This window comes from Salvia miltiorrhiza, chromosome 2, assembly GCF_028751815.1.
Source record: "Salvia miltiorrhiza cultivar Shanhuang (shh) chromosome 2, IMPLAD_Smil_shh, whole genome shotgun sequence".
Taxonomy (NCBI): Eukaryota; Viridiplantae; Streptophyta; class Magnoliopsida; order Lamiales; family Lamiaceae; genus Salvia; species Salvia miltiorrhiza.
This window is the reverse complement of record NC_080388.1, coordinates 56,354,316-56,371,254: the sequence shown is the minus strand read 5'-3', so window position 1 is coordinate 56,371,254 and position 16,939 is coordinate 56,354,316. Positions and strand designations below refer to the sequence as shown.

At 37.9% G+C, this 16,939-nt stretch overlaps 4 long non-coding RNA genes across 4 annotated transcripts; 2 read left to right on the top strand and 2 right to left on the bottom strand.

Moving 5' to 3' along the window:
* Window positions 1-356: 356 nt before the first annotated feature.
* Window positions 357-3,881, bottom strand: LOC131010484 (uncharacterized). The gene is made up of 3 exons (XR_009096568.1): window positions 3,498-3,881; window positions 1,292-1,353; window positions 357-669 (listed from the first exon to the last, which is right to left on the bottom strand). It is a non-coding gene; the product is annotated as an uncharacterized LOC131010484 (long non-coding RNA).
* LOC131010485 (uncharacterized) lies at window positions 2,878-4,025 on the top strand. The gene is made up of 2 exons (XR_009096569.1): window positions 2,878-3,254; window positions 3,703-4,025. It is a non-coding gene; the product is annotated as an uncharacterized LOC131010485 (long non-coding RNA).
* A 2,386-nt stretch (window positions 4,026-6,411) lies between these two features.
* Window positions 6,412-9,917, bottom strand: LOC131010482 (uncharacterized). The gene is made up of 3 exons (XR_009096566.1): window positions 9,534-9,917; window positions 7,328-7,389; window positions 6,412-6,705 (listed from the first exon to the last, which is right to left on the bottom strand). It is a non-coding gene; the product is annotated as an uncharacterized LOC131010482 (long non-coding RNA).
* Window positions 8,914-10,071, top strand: LOC131010483 (uncharacterized). Its single transcript, XR_009096567.1, has 2 exons — window positions 8,914-9,290; window positions 9,739-10,071. It is a non-coding gene; the product is annotated as an uncharacterized LOC131010483 (long non-coding RNA).
* Window positions 10,072-16,939: the final 6,868 nt, after the last annotated feature.

Below are 16,939 nucleotides of genomic sequence, written 5' to 3'. Positions count from 1 at the left end.
ATTAATCACGGGTCTAAGCGGTAGATTCTTCAACGTGCGCAATCCGATTTCGGACCCTGATGGCGTGCTCTACCTACATGTGGCACACTTGTTGGTGCTACAAGTATTTGTTTTGGGAATCGATTTCTCACGACCCGTAGAGACGTGGACATGGACTTTAGTGGATGACTTGTACGCATTTTTCAGATTTTCATGGAGCGTGTGCATACATGACCCTCAATCACTAGATGAAACTAAAGGGGAGTGAAATATGTAGTACCCATTTTGTCACGACCGGCCTTAATTAAGGATAATTAATCCGGGAAAACCATGACTGGGGAAGGGAAATTAAGAAGCGGGTTGAGAAAGGGGCGTATAAAAGAATACTCAAAGGACTTGAATACGCGTGAAATATTCCTTAAAAAGGAAAAAGGCATAGGTCGCATAAAAAGGGTACTCAAAGAACTTGTATACGCGTTATATTCCTTAAAAAGGAAAAAGGCATCGTTAGGGGCTTGGCTAAAACATTATCAGAGTTTGCAACGGAAGATGTAACTGAAATAATCAGTGTTTATAGCGGAATGCATAACTGAGATACATGTATGAAGACATGTATCCTTTCTGAGCCTACTTTAAGTTCGACAAAAACTCCACTCAGCAACAACACTTCATCGCCCATCACAGCTCAACCTGCACAAACATAAACATCGAAGGGCTAAGTACAAGAGTACTTAGTGGGCAGTTGCCAAGCATATAACATAACATCATTAACAATTTCACAATATCGCATAAGAGGCATGAGTTTCTTTCATATCCCTTGCTCATTAAACATTTCCAAATTCATAAACAGCATGAGCGCATTCTTCATCATTAACAATCATAAGCACGCATCGTGTCGTGGAGAAGGCCTTCCCCAACGAACACGGGCATCGCACCGTGAGGGGGAGCCTCCCTCAGCGGTCACGGCATCGTACTATTGAGGGAGGCCTCCCCCAATAGACGCTGTAACACTGACATACTGGCATACTGGCATCGCGCCGCGAGAGAGGCCTCTCTCAGCGGACACGGGCATCGCGCCGTGAGGAAGGCCCTCCTCAACGGACACGGCATCGTACTGTTGAGGGAGGCCTTCCCCAACAGACGCAAGCATCAATCACAGGCATAAACTTATCAGCGTAAAGCATTCAAGCGTAATCAAGCGTAAATCATTTAGCGTAAAGCATAATAAAGCATACCACACTTGAAGATCCAATTTGCATTTTAAAGCATAACACATGCATAGCATTTTATTTACGCGTAAGAAATTGCCCACCTGATAGCAAAGTTTTGCTAAGTACTGTGACTTCTTGAATAGTTCTTACTCTCGCGCTTGACCTTAATCACGAGAATGTAAAATAAGACATTGCCTCGAGGAAAATTCTCAATTAATGAAAAAGCGTAATTAACTATGCATGAATCTTGTATGCATGAACTAATCTTCTGAGCGATAATCGGGAATTCTACTATTAATCCTCGTTAATAGATTTAACTAACTCTCATCTAGCGTGGTCGAATAAAACTGTGATCCTTCCTTTCCCATCGGAATATTCTAATTGTAAAATAAATCTCGCCTTTGTACTCGATCGAAAATAGGACTAACTCGGCTTTAATCGAGGTGTGACCTTGTAGAAATTATTGGGCTTTTCGATAGAAACCTAATTACTAATATAACCTCAAATAATTAATAGGCTCAAAAGAGAGTAGCCAATTAATTAAATAAACCAGTGGCCTTAATGAAATAAACAGTAACAGCTCGCTTTTAAATCTGTAGTCCAAAAATAATAATTAATAAACTGAGCGGCTTATTTACTGAATAAGAATCGGCCCACTCACTGATAATTAATGTGGGCTGGAAAGAATAAATCTTAGTCCAATAGGCAATTTAATCGGCCCAAATAATGAATTAAACTGGCCCAACGAAATATAAATGGGATTAGAATAATAGCCCATCATAAAATATGCATCGGGCCAACTCCTTAAATAAATCAAGCTCAATAGAAATAATCAGAAGGGCCAATTAAATAAAAGACTCGCCCAGTTCGAATTTAAATGAAGCCCAATCAATTAAATTGGAAGCTCAATTCCTTTAGAATAAAACAAACCCAAGCTCAAATAATTCGGCCCAAATAATATAGATAAAGGCCCAATTCGAATTTAGATGTGAAGCCCAAGCCATAAAAATTCAAGCCCGAAAATTAAATAAATGGAAAGCCCAAATCTTAAAAACAATTCGAGCCCAATTACACAGATAGAAGAGGGCCCAAATAATATAAAATAGGAAGCCCAAAACAAATTAAACAAAGCCCAAAATTCGGCCCACATAAAATGGCCCAAATCCTTCCTTATCTCTCCCACTCGGTCTCTCTCTCTCAGACGCACGCTTCTCTCTTTTCTCTCTCACTGAAAAACTCAAAATCCAGTCGAGCTCTCTCGACCTCGGCTCCGACGAGGTTGCCGGCGTCGCCGCCGCCTAAGCCCGGCAAGGTCGTGCCTCCCTTCCTCCTCATACATTTCTCCCTCTCGCTAATCATCTCTCTAATTCTCCCAAATCCAGAAATCGTGCAAGCCCTAATTTTTCTCCCAAATCTGAAATCGCCACTGCCGTGGTTCTCTGGCCGTCAATCGGCGAAGCCGACGTCGCCTCGCTCTCTCTTCCGAGCCATTCAAGTGTCCCAACTCAGACGTCAAGGTGGGCAAAGAGTCGAGCCCTGGTTCTCCTCTACTTTCGCCTCTGGTTTTCGATCCTCCGCCGCCCCTGCTGCCATCCAGAATCGGCGAGTGGTGGGGAGAAACTTGCTACCTCTGGCAATTCTCTCATCCGGTGCCTACGCCTCTCACCGCGCCGCTGCTGCCCCTTGGAATGGTGCCGCTGTTCCTCCCGGCGGCAGGTGAAAGGCTCGCCGATCCGCTGCTGTCCTTGGATCGTTGTTGCTGTTTGGGGTCCCGATGAGGTTCGAGTTGCGTCACGCCGCCTTCTTCCTCCGTTCCGGTCCCGATTCAGATGTCAAAGCAGGCGGGGAGTCGAGCCTTGTTTCTTTTCCGCCTCTGCCGCCATGGTTCTGCCGCCATCTCCACCGTTTGTGGAAGATCAGCGATTCAGCGCCGTTGTTTCGTTCGTGACGCTGCTGCTGTTGTCACGCAATTTCCGCCGAGGCAGCAGGAGATGCCGCTGAAATCTGTCCTCTGCTCAAGAACCGGCTCAAGCCTCACTCTCTCCCTTTTTCTATTGAATTATGGTATTTCTATAATTGATTATGCAAGAGATAAAACTAAGTTCGTGGTTTACTAATGTATCAAGAAATTTCCTTGCTTGCCTCGTGTGATAAGAAAATATAGCATAAACTGATTTCTGCCTAAAGATCATATGAGTTTGCTAAGTCTCTTTATGAATATACTCATTGTATGCTTAGTATCCTTTAATCGATCATGCTTGTTGGATGAAAAACGAATGGATTCAATGAGCTGAGCCTAGTGTTTACCTTGTCTATTTGTGCTTGATTGGCTGATCTGTTTTCTTCTTCTTGGTGAAAATTTGTTGGCATATACTGTTTGAATAAGGAGATCTCGGAGATTATAGATGTTATTTCGGGTGTTTTTTTTTCTGTGTGAAACTTGGTTTTGATGTTGGCATGAGCTTGCTGTAAACATTCTGTTGGAATATACGAATTGGATTTTCTTAAACAGCTCCACTGGCGATCTATTGAGTAAGAAGGGAGAAGGATTTGGTGGGGAGCAAAAGATAATGGAGTTGGTGGAGTGGGATGTTTGGTGAGGTGGGGTTGGTGTTGGTGCTGATACTTTGAGTGTGGTGGGGAAATTGGTGGAGTGGAGAAGTGGGGAGTAAAGACGTGTACATCATTAGCAAAAGATTGAAATAATAACTGTATTTAAACTCTAATTGATTGAAGAGCTTTTGTTTTTGTAATATACTAAACGATTTTCCCCAAGCTGGTAACTAGCCTGTAATCTGTGAACTGTAAATAAATACTGGCTTCGATTTTCAATCATCGCATTTCTGTATCTTGCTTGATATCTTTTTCCTTGCCTGCTAACTTAATAAACTGTAATATAACTTAAATTAAATCCGTAGATTTAATCTGCGTTGCAGTCGGAATAATTCATCGACTTCTAGTAGATAATAGAAATAATATTTCTATCGCATATAAATTAATAACTTGACTTTGCTAAGTCAGTTATTAAACTGGGTAATAAATTTTTGAATGACTGAATAATCCTCGTCGCGTTTTTCTCATACGTTATAAAGTATAAAGCTAAAATAATAACTTCGTTTCTGATAAAAAAAAAAATCAGGACCATAAACTGGATTCATTTATAAAAATTTTTGCATTTACTAGTTTTAATCATAATTAAAAGAGCGGGCTACTACATACTACCCCTCTTAACAAAAATTTCGTCCCGAAATTTGCATATCTCTGCTAAAACAGTTCGGGATATTTTTCCTTCATCTTGTCTTCAAGTTCCCGCGTAACTTCTCTTGTCTGCGATGTCTCCATAAGATTTTCACTGATGTGATTGAGGCTGATTACGCAAGTGTCCGCGTATTGCTGGCAAGGGGGTGTGGGTGTTCTCAATTGCTGAACCTCGTTATTTGTGGGGGCATTGCGTGGAGTAGTGACCCTTTTGTCCACAATTGTAACAACCGTTAGTTCCAGTCCGACAGACACTCCTATGCATCTTACCACAATTTGGGCAAGGTGAAATTCCTCTCTGACTTTGGCTACCCCCAGTTGACTCGAGGTTAGTCTGTGCCTCGTGCCTTGGTTGAATAAACTGTTCGGCCCGTTCATATTCTTGCCATACTCGCTTATTAATCGGATTGATATTGTCTTCGTTGTTGTCCCACTTGCGCTTCCCTTTGAGAGTATGCGAGGCTCCTGGTGGATCATTTGACGTTGAGATAAATGGTGGGGCTGACTTGTCTGACGGCATTGCAGCTTCAATGTCAAGTGCCCTGTTCAGAGACTCCGTGTATGAGAGTCCTCCGTGGCTTGCTAGAGCCATCCTAATTTCGTACCGTAGACCGGCACAAAATTTCTCTGCCATCTTCTCATCTGTGTCCACTTGTTGCGGAGCAAACCTAGACAGGTTGCAGAATTCCTTGTCGTATTCAACCACAGATTTATTTCCTTGCTTCAACTCGTAGAACTCAGCTTCTTTCTTCTTCCTATAGCTTTTCGGAATATATTTATCATATAATCCCGTCTTAAAATCTTCCCAAGTATAACTTGCCCATTGTTCAGGTGTCAGAATTTTTCGACGTGCTTCCCACCAGAAGTCAGCTGATCCTGTTAGTTGGAAAGAGACGCAAGATAGGCGCTCCTCATCAGTACAACGTAGAAAGTTGAAAATGCGTTCCATTGCACGCACCCAAATCTCAGCTTCAGCCGGTTCACTCGTTCCGTCAAACGTAGGTGGATTTTGCCTTAAAAAGAGTTCTTCGACTCTCCTAGTCGGAGGCGGAGGGGATGGGTTATGTCCTCGAGCATCTTGTGGTTCTTTGGGTACAGCGTTACGGTTTCTGCGATTGTTATTGTTTTTCGCAGGGCGTCCTCTCTTAGGCGGCATTCTGATAGCAAAGATGTGCCAATTAGTACACTCTAGCATAATCTAATACAAGCCTCAAAAGAATTCTTGTAAATGTCAACTTAATATAACTTGTAAACAAGTCATGACTCCAATGACATCATTGATCATTGATGTAGTAAGCTTTAAGGGTCCTTAGCATCTCAAATCTATGAGTCATAACAATCCTTAAGCATATATTATCACATCATCTAAACTGGATACTTAAGCATAAGTCATGGAGATTTATAGTGGCTATAATATCATCAGCTTAAGAAATTTTTTTTCTATACGTATCACTTATCTTGCTTCCTTCACTATAGCCACCAAAAGATACAATCTAATTTTTGTCTATGTTTGCTTCTATGTTCTGTCGTAGTGGTGATCTCATATCTTAATAGCTCTATGTTCATAGGGATTCATTCCATAGGCATACTTAATCGCGCTTGCGTAAATCATTTCATTCAATAACAACATAACATAGTTATTAACAGTTACTCACTTTGCTATTACGATAATTTTCACTTTTTGTAAACATTAACTCAAAACTTGGAATAGCTTACCATTCTGCTTCGTTGAGTGTGATGCGATGAAGTGCTGAGCTTTGTCGATTGAACTCTAGACACTTTAGTGATCCATTCTAAGTTTGGCTTAAATAAACTATTAGGCTCAGAGCAAACGAACTGCTCTGATACCACTCTGTCACGACCGGCCTTAATTAAGGATAATTAATCCGGGAAAACCATGACTGGGGAAGGGAAATTAAGAAGCGGGTTGAGAAAGGGGCGTATAAAAGAATACTCAAAGGACTTGAATACGCGTGAAATATTCCTTAAAAAGGAAAAAGGCATAGGTCGCATAAAAAGGGTACTCAAAGAACTTGTATACGCGTTATATTCCTTAAAAAGGAAAAAGGCATCGTTAGGGGCTTGGCTAAAACATTATCAGAGTTTGCAACGGAAGATGTAACTGAAATAATCAGTGTTTATAGCGGAATGCATAACTGAGATACATGTATGAAGACATGTATCCTTTCTGAGCCTACTTTAAGTTCGACAAAAACTCCACTCAGCAACAACACTTCATCGCCCATCACAGCTCAACCTGCACAAACATAAACATCGAAGGGCTAAGTACAAGAGTACTTAGTGGGCAGTTGCCAAGCATATAACATAACATCATTAACAATTTCACAATATCGCATAAGAGGCATGAGTTTCTTTCATATCCCTTGCTCATTAAACATTTCCAAATTCATAAACAGCATGAGCGCATTCTTCATCATTAACAATCATAAGCACGCATCGTGTCGTGGAGAAGGCCTTCCCCAACGAACACGGGCATCGCACCGTGAGGGGGAGCCTCCCTCAGCGGTCACGGCATCGTACTATTGAGGGAGGCCTCCCCCAATAGACGCTGTAACACTGACATACTGGCATACTGGCATCGCGCCGCGAGAGAGGCCTCTCTCAGCGGACACGGGCATCGCGCCGTGAGGAAGGCCCTCCTCAACGGACACGGCATCGTACTGTTGAGGGAGGCCTTCCCCAACAGACGCAAGCATCAATCACAGGCATAAACTTATCAGCGTAAAGCATTCAAGCGTAATCAAGCGTAAATCATTTAGCGTAAAGCATAATAAAGCATACCACACTTGAAGATCCAATTTGCATTTTAAAGCATAACACATGCATAGCATTTTATTTACGCGTAAGAAATTGCCCACCTGATAGCAAAGTTTTGCTAAGTACTGTGACTTCTTGAATAGTTCTTACTCTCGCGCTTGACCTTAATCACGAGAATGTAAAATAAGACATTGCCTCGAGGAAAATTCTCAATTAATGAAAAAGCGTAATTAACTATGCATGAATCTTGTATGCATGAACTAATCTTCTGAGCGATAATCGGGAATTCTACTATTAATCCTCGTTAATAGATTTAACTAACTCTCATCTAGCGTGGTCGAATAAAACTGTGATCCTTCCTTTCCCATCGGAATATTCTAATTGTAAAATAAATCTCGCCTTTGTACTCGATCGAAAATAGGACTAACTCGGCTTTAATCGAGGTGTGACCTTGTAGAAATTATTGGGCTTTTCGATAGAAACCTAATTACTAATATAACCTCAAATAATTAATAGGCTCAAAAGAGAGTAGCCAATTAATTAAATAAACCAGTGGCCTTAATGAAATAAACAGTAACAGCTCGCTTTTAAATCTGTAGTCCAAAAATAATAATTAATAAACTGAGCGGCTTATTTACTGAATAAGAATCGGCCCACTCACTGATAATTAATGTGGGCTGGAAAGAATAAATCTTAGTCCAATAGGCAATTTAATCGGCCCAAATAATGAATTAAACTGGCCCAACGAAATATAAATGGGATTAGAATAATAGCCCATCATAAAATATGCATCGGGCCAACTCCTTAAATAAATCAAGCTCAATAGAAATAATCAGAAGGGCCAATTAAATAAAAGACTCGCCCAGTTCGAATTTAAATGAAGCCCAATCAATTAAATTGGAAGCTCAATTCCTTTAGAATAAAACAAACCCAAGCTCAAATAATTCGGCCCAAATAATATAGATAAAGGCCCAATTCGAATTTAGATGTGAAGCCCAAGCCATAAAAATTCAAGCCCGAAAATTAAATAAATGGAAAGCCCAAATCTTAAAAACAATTCGAGCCCAATTACACAGATAGAAGAGGGCCCAAATAATATAAAATAGGAAGCCCAAAACAAATTAAACAAAGCCCAAAATTCGGCCCACATAAAATGGCCCAAATCCTTCCTTATCTCTCCCACTCGGTCTCTCTCTCTCAGACGCACGCTTCTCTCTTTTCTCTCTCACTGAAAAACTCAAAATCCAGTCGAGCTCTCTCGACCTCGGCTCCGACGAGGTTGCCGGCGTCGCCGCCGCCTAAGCCCGGCAAGGTCGTGCCTCCCTTCCTCCTCATACATTTCTCCCTCTCGCTAATCATCTCTCTAATTCTCCCAAATCCAGAAATCGTGCAAGCCCTAATTTTTCTCCCAAATCTGAAATCGCCACTGCCGTGGTTCTCTGGCCGTCAATCGGCGAAGCCGACGTCGCCTCGCTCTCTCTTCCGAGCCATTCAAGTGTCCCAACTCAGACGTCAAGGTGGGCAAAGAGTCGAGCCCTGGTTCTCCTCTACTTTCGCCTCTGGTTTTCGATCCTCCGCCGCCCCTGCTGCCATCCAGAATCGGCGAGTGGTGGGGAGAAACTTGCTACCTCTGGCAATTCTCTCATCCGGTGCCTACGCCTCTCACCGCGCCGCTGCTGCCCCTTGGAATGGTGCCGCTGTTCCTCCCGGCGGCAGGTGAAAGGCTCGCCGATCCGCTGCTGTCCTTGGATCGTTGTTGCTGTTTGGGGTCCCGATGAGGTTCGAGTTGCGTCACGCCGCCTTCTTCCTCCGTTCCGGTCCCGATTCAGATGTCAAAGCAGGCGGGGAGTCGAGCCTTGTTTCTTTTCCGCCTCTGCCGCCATGGTTCTGCCGCCATCTCCACCGTTTGTGGAAGATCAGCGATTCAGCGCCGTTGTTTCGTTCGTGACGCTGCTGCTGTTGTCACGCAATTTCCGCCGAGGCAGCAGGAGATGCCGCTGAAATCTGTCCTCTGCTCAAGAACCGGCTCAAGCCTCACTCTCTCCCTTTTTCTATTGAATTATGGTATTTCTATAATTGATTATGCAAGAGATAAAACTAAGTTCGTGGTTTACTAATGTATCAAGAAATTTCCTTGCTTGCCTCGTGTGATAAGAAAATATAGCATAAACTGATTTCTGCCTAAAGATCATATGAGTTTGCTAAGTCTCTTTATGAATATACTCATTGTATGCTTAGTATCCTTTAATCGATCATGCTTGTTGGATGAAAAACGAATGGATTCAATGAGCTGAGCCTAGTGTTTACCTTGTCTATTTGTGCTTGATTGGCTGATCTGTTTTCTTCTTCTTGGTGAAAATTTGTTGGCATATACTGTTTGAATAAGGAGATCTCGGAGATTATAGATGTTATTTCGGGTGTTTTTTTTTCTGTGTGAAACTTGGTTTTGATGTTGGCATGAGCTTGCTGTAAACATTCTGTTGGAATATACGAATTGGATTTTCTTAAACAGCTCCACTGGCGATCTATTGAGTAAGAAGGGAGAAGGATTTGGTGGGGAGCAAAAGATAATGGAGTTGGTGGAGTGGGATGTTTGGTGAGGTGGGGTTGGTGTTGGTGCTGATACTTTGAGTGTGGTGGGGAAATTGGTGGAGTGGAGAAGTGGGGAGTAAAGACGTGTACATCATTAGCAAAAGATTGAAATAATAACTGTATTTAAACTCTAATTGATTGAAGAGCTTTTGTTTTTGTAATATACTAAACGATTTTCCCCAAGCTGGTAACTAGCCTGTAATCTGTGAACTGTAAATAAATACTGGCTTCGATTTTCAATCATCGCATTTCTGTATCTTGCTTGATATCTTTTTCCTTGCCTGCTAACTTAATAAACTGTAATATAACTTAAATTAAATCCGTAGATTTAATCTGCGTTGCAGTCGGAATAATTCATCGACTTCTAGTAGATAATAGAAATAATATTTCTATCGCATATAAATTAATAACTTGACTTTGCTAAGTCAGTTATTAAACTGGGTAATAAATTTTTGAATGACTGAATAATCCTCGTCGCGTTTTTCTCATACGTTATAAAGTATAAAGCTAAAATAATAACTTCGTTTCTGAATAAAAAAAAAATCAGGACCATAAACTGGATTCATTTATAAAAATTTTTGCATTTACTAGTTTTAATCATAATTAAAAGAGCGGGCTACTACACATTTTATTGGGGATGGCAAATAGAGCTGGAAAAATAGGCCCGGCCCGGCCCGGCCGTATTTAGGGCTGGGCTGGGCTGTACAAAATATAGACCCGAAAAAATCTGGGCCTAAAAAGCTTGTCCAATTAGCCCGCCGGGCTGATCGGGCCCGGGGCTAAAAAGCCCGCCCGGTTGTATTTTTAAAATATATTTTTATTAATTTAATTTTAATTAAATATTATATTTATAATTTTAATATACTAATTCCTGATGCTATTGCTACCAGTTTTGAAATAGGCAAAGCTTCTTTTGGTGGTTGGTGACTTGATTGTGAAGTTTATTGGCAAGTCTGCACAAAACAAATGAGAATTTCCAAGCATATTTAAATTTCTATAACCAGTGATTATATGTTATGTGATATCAACAAATTATATCTGGGAAATGGAGTGACAATGTGACATTGAGGAATTTTTTTTATTAGAGAGAGAGAGAGTTGCATGTTCAGGCATATATAGAATTATGTAATTCAGTTTGGGTTTGATAATTCTAAAATCACACGATCACATCACATGTTAGGACAATAATAGAATTAATTGTTTAAACTTATGTGTTAAAATCGTTAGTTATGATCGAATTTGTCTATAATTATTATTTTAATTTATTTAATTTTTTATTAAAAAAACAGGATTTAGCGAAAAAAATCATTGGGCGGGTTTGGCCCGACAGCCCGGTGGCCCGATCGAGGCTAGGCTGGGCTTGAAAATTGGCAGCCCGGTCAATTTCGGGCCAGGCCGGGCCAGCCCGGTAAATCTCGAAAGCCCGCTGGGTCGGGCCGGGCCGGCCCAGCCCGCCCAATTTACCAGCTATAATGGCAAATACAAGAGAAAGACCTAGTCAAAGGCCATACCCTCAGACATGCTCATCTCAACTCAATTTTAACTCAAACCAAGTAAAACAATTACCTAGACATAATTAAATAATATAACAGAAAAGAAATAAGAGAAATAAACATACTTGAATTCTAAAATTAAAGCAATTTTTGGACAACACCAAAGCTGTCCAAAGTAAATAAAAACGTAATAGAAAAGAAAAGGTGCGCAAAGGGTTTGTTTATTCCTTGGCTAGACTCTCATTGAAAAATAAAAGTACAAAGCAAAGTGGCAAAAGTGTGAGGAATGACTGAGGAATTCGTGTGTCGTTGATAACACTCACTTTTTTTTTATGATTTTAATTTAATGTTTATCATGATATCAATTTGGTAGGAAATTGAGTATTTGATGGTTGTTTTGTGTTGAATTTATTTGTCTTGTGAATATGATACTTTCTCGTACTTTGATGAAATCTACAGAAATATTTAAGTTGAATTTCGAAATATGGTATGAATGAAGTGGTAGATTATCTCGATACGAGTTTGTGGATGCAAACAAATCATAAGTCGAAGTTCAAATGAGAGAGATATTACTAAATCAAGAAACTTATGCACAATAGTGAATAATGGTAGTCGAGATTTCCTAGTTTTTGCAAGATCTATCAGTATTTTCGAGTTTTGTACTGTGTTTTTCTCTTGTGCCTATAATCCCTTTTATTGACCTAGTAGACACCTCATTTCACTTTTTCTTATATTTTCCAGTTTTTAACTTTAGAATTTATTGCTTTAATAGTTTTTAGGTCTTAGATTTATTTTTGACAATATTGAAGATTTCAGTCGTTCTTTTGAATTATTTTCGGGTTTTATCAATCTTATTTATTTTAATTACTTTCTTTTGAATTATGACGTTGATTTATTTTACTATGTCTAACTAATTTGTTTTCTGATTCTAGGGTCTGTATATAGTTGATTGAATGTACGTATTTGATTTATTGATATTAATTTTCCTTGTGATTCATGATTCATGGTGCCTCATTTGTTGTGAATTACCTGATCAATAATTTGTATGTCAGTTGTTTAGTTTGAGACTTGAATGTGATAATTGTCCAGTCAATTTAGGAATGCATGATATAGTTTTACATTAAGACTTAAATGTGATAGGTGGACTATAGGAAGTTATTCTTTATATGCATTTGGGACTTAATTTATTCTCTTGAGACTTGAATGTGATAGGAAATTTATTAATCTACTTTCATAGCTGTCCGTTAGAGAAGATTATAAATATAATTGTGACCTTTCATCAGGGCTGTATTAAATTGGTAGTTGAATCAACAGGTTAAATACATAAGTTTAATTAACGTCATTATATTCTCTAGGATCGGTGTTTTTTATAATCTGATTTATTTCTTTGATTTTATTTTGCATTAGTTGAGTCTAGTTTTAGATTTTTATCATATTTCTTGTTCTTATGCCTGGATAATAAATTAAAATTTATTATGATTATTCATTGTGTTTTTCCTTATTAGTCCCTGTGGATACGATACTTTGCTTGTAGCTTGCTAGTAATTGTATTAGTTGTTTATATTATTTGTAAAATAGTGATTAATCGTGTTAAAGGTGTAAATGGTGTATTCTGGTCGTATATAAGTGCATTTTTATTAACAGATCACATTGGGCCTTTACCAGACCCACTACTCTTGATGGGTCATTTTTGCCAGCCACGAGTGAAGTTATCACGTCCAATGAAATAATCAGAACTAACCAATTAGTAAGATCCTCAACGTCGGGGCTCGGGTTATCTTGACGGCTTCTCCTTGGTCAAATCCAACTTGCTCGCTAAGTCGTCGTTAAATCTATAACCTCCTCGTTTAATTACTCTTCAAAGGCATCAAGATCAGTTTGAGGCTCGTTTGCAAGATCATATTCTTTATCATCTCCATCAGAATCATCTTCATCCTATGCGACATTTAGTGCTTCTGTTTCTTCGTCAGGGGCATCTTCTGTTTGCACCTTATTCATTCTTCCACACATTACATTAAGGGTTTATGGTGGAATCCATGCAGATTCGTCTAGCGGTTGGTCATCCTATGAAAAGTATTGTAGTGGAGGCAAACTTTGACCACCATGATGTTGTGTGTCGACAAAAGAATCCAATTAAGCATATCTCTGAATCGGTTCCACCAAATTATATCATATTGACCAGATCGTGCTTCATATTTGTACTCCGAAGACTGAGCAAAATCAAAAGAAGGGGTGCATGCTTCTTCCACTGGTGCGTTTTTATGCTCAACATATACGATGGAATATTATTCAGTTGCCAACAACCAATCAAAATCATGGGTTGTATTCAAGCCACATTTCGTTTCCCTACCAAATCGATTTGTCACAAGATAATACATTTGGCAGTTCGTACATAACAAATTCGTTACCATATGGTTGTTAATATTGTACAACATATTCACAAACTATTCATTTATAAGGGTAATGACCTCTGTAGCCCCACCAACATACTTTAAATCCTCAAAAGCTCACATGTTCTCACATATTCCCTCCGTCCGCCAAGATTATGTAAAAATTACTATATTTGGCGTCCGCCAAGATTATGTCACTTTCCTTTTATGGCAATGGTCCCACCATCCTCTTTAATATTTTATCCTTACTAACACTCTTTATTTACAAAAAACCCACTCAAAATTCAATCTCAACCACACATCTCATAAAGTGGTGGGACCCTTTCTCCACTACATCAAAATCATCACCAATTTTATTAAATCTCGTGCCCAAGCAATTTTACATAATTTTGGCGGACGGAGGGAGTATATGATTTCTTGAATTCCATCTATAAAATAAGATAAAATATTAAAATATGATTTAATACATAAAAATAAAAAAATAGTTGGAAAAGTGATTAGCCGTTGAAAAATCATTAGCTAGGTCGGCGGCTAGTGTCGGTGACTACTCATTTTTTTCATGAATATCATACTATAATGTACTAGGAACATGTTCAATTTCTTCCTAAAATGCTCAAAAAATTAAATAACGAATTTAGTTCACGGTCAAATCGTAAAACATGCATGCTCTCTTAATTGATAAAAAGTAAAAACAATAACTTTTAGGAAGGATATGAGAGAATTTTCGATAGGAAATTGAAGACAAATTGCTTGACCTCTTGCACAAAAGGGTTTTTGAAATTTTTAGGATTTATATTCTTCAATTTGCATTCTCAAATAACGTAAATGAGTTTTTGAGTTTGTGTTTCTCATTCCCGAATATCTCCTTATGTAGGATTTAAGTCTGACTTTTTTTTAGTACAAATTCACGTGAAATATAATGTTCATCTAGTAAACATCCATCTATTATTTTATGTGCAGTCTTATTATTTCATATAAAATCAAATGTATGCATAAAGTGAAATTTAATGTCACAACAATTCAAATTTTGTTAGACTCACTTTCACTCTTATTTCACATCAATGTGTATCTTTTACTATAAAAAAAAATTACACTATCTAGGCCTTCATCAATTTGTTAAATTAGAACATTAGTATAAAGGTTAAAAAATTAAAACATTATATATTTCACTCCCAAATTAAATTATCTACCCAAATATGTGATTAATCGTTGATGATTATGGGATAAATCGGATTAGCCGCCGATAACTGTGGTTTAAACAAATATCATCAGCTAATGCGATGTATTGGCTACTAATAACATATTTGAGTAGATAATTTAATTTAGGAGTATAATATATAAATAATTTGTTATTTTTTAACTTTTATATTGATGTTTTAAATTAATAAACAAATCATTCATTTTTTTAGAATTCCATGGTACAAGGTTTGCATGTTTATATTTTTTCACCATTTAATATGTCAAAGTGACGTCAAGTTATAATAATTGCGTCACTTTCAGATTTTGTACATGTTTCTAACTAATAATTGTATAAGATAAGTGTAAGAACTTTTATAGAAAACCAAACAACCTTATCACCATCCAAGAGTAGAAACGGTACTTCACATTGATTTGAGTAAATTCAACATTTTTTTTTATGAAGCTCGATTAAATAATTAGGTCGATTAACATCCCGAAAACTACATTGATATCATATAGGTGGACATATTTCAAGATTTCATTATAATTCTTTACTATTAGAACAAGGGATGTCAATCGGGCCAACCCACTCGGTTTCGGGTTATTTTCGGTTCGGGCTATTTTCGGTTCGGGCTAGTCGATTTTTTTATTTTTCGGGCTAAAATTTTTCGACCCTAATCCTAACCCACTCGGTTTCGGGCTAGCCCGTTCGGGCCCACAAATTTACGATTTTTTTATATGTATAATTTTTTTGTATGGAGAATCATATTATTGCAATTAAAATATGTCGTGCTTTTTAAATCAAAACATTTCGCCTTATTTTAGATACAAAAATTAGTGTTATTTTAATGTAAATTTACATAATATCTAATTTTAACTTTGTTTCCGATAAAAATTGTATATAGCTATAACATAAATTACTATATTTCTTTATACAAGCATCAAAATGTTATTATCAAATTAAAAAATAAAATATTAAAGTTTAGATATCAATTATTAAGAAAGTGTTCGGTTAATCGGGCCAACCCACTCGGTTTTCGGGCCAACCTTATCGGGCTCGGGCTATTTTCGGTTCGGGCCATTCGGGTTAAAAATTTTCAGTCCTAACCCACCTTTTTTATCGGTCTATTCGGGTCGACCCGTCGGTTTCGGGCTTTTTTGACATCCCTTAGAACACATTTAAGTTTTTTTTTTTTTTAAAGAAAACTTCAAATCTAATAAATAAAATCCAAATAATTTTTTTTTTATCCAAGATGCAGTGAATTTTCATTCCATAACAGATTTTAAGAGGTAAAAAATATACTAAGTGCATAATCTTGGTCGAAAGTTGGTATATATATACACATCTAAAATTGCTAAAATGTTTGAATTGTTACACTCCATATGCTAGTTTTTTCATCCTTGAAATAGCAGAATGAATTTGATATTTTTCCCAATAAAAAAGAACTCCGAATAAACTGACATAGATGATAAAAGATCTGCACAGTCGAATTGCCTTAAATGTGAAAAATCATTATTCAATGCTAGCCTACTTGCTTTTCCATAGCACCTCTTCTATTACTTCCTTCTCGGAGCCTTTGCTGCATCTGAATCAGATACACCACAAATAATACGCAACAACAACTCTATCAAAACCTATTAAAAAACAAACAACAACTTACAAAATGTTTCTTTTGTGGAAAAACTTTGAATTAACCAATTATACATCCATAAATGAAAAAAAAAGGATATTAAATGTGAAACCATCAATATGTAAAGTAGTATCCATGAATGAGTACACTAACCCATAAACTAAATGCAAAATCACTTCAAACCACATGAAACATTACTCTTCCAAGCTCAAGACAACGAAGTTCTTGAGCGTTAGAAAGACGTTTTCCCTCCAACCAATAAGTTGCAGGTTGGAATCATTTAGAGTGAAAATGAAGAATAATTGTTGATCTTAAATTCCTTTGAAAAGCTAGAAAAGAAAAGAAAAAAAACTCATGAAGCCGAACGATTGATTAAAACAAGCATATATAACATGAAATGAAAACATGAAATAAATTTGAGAGAAATA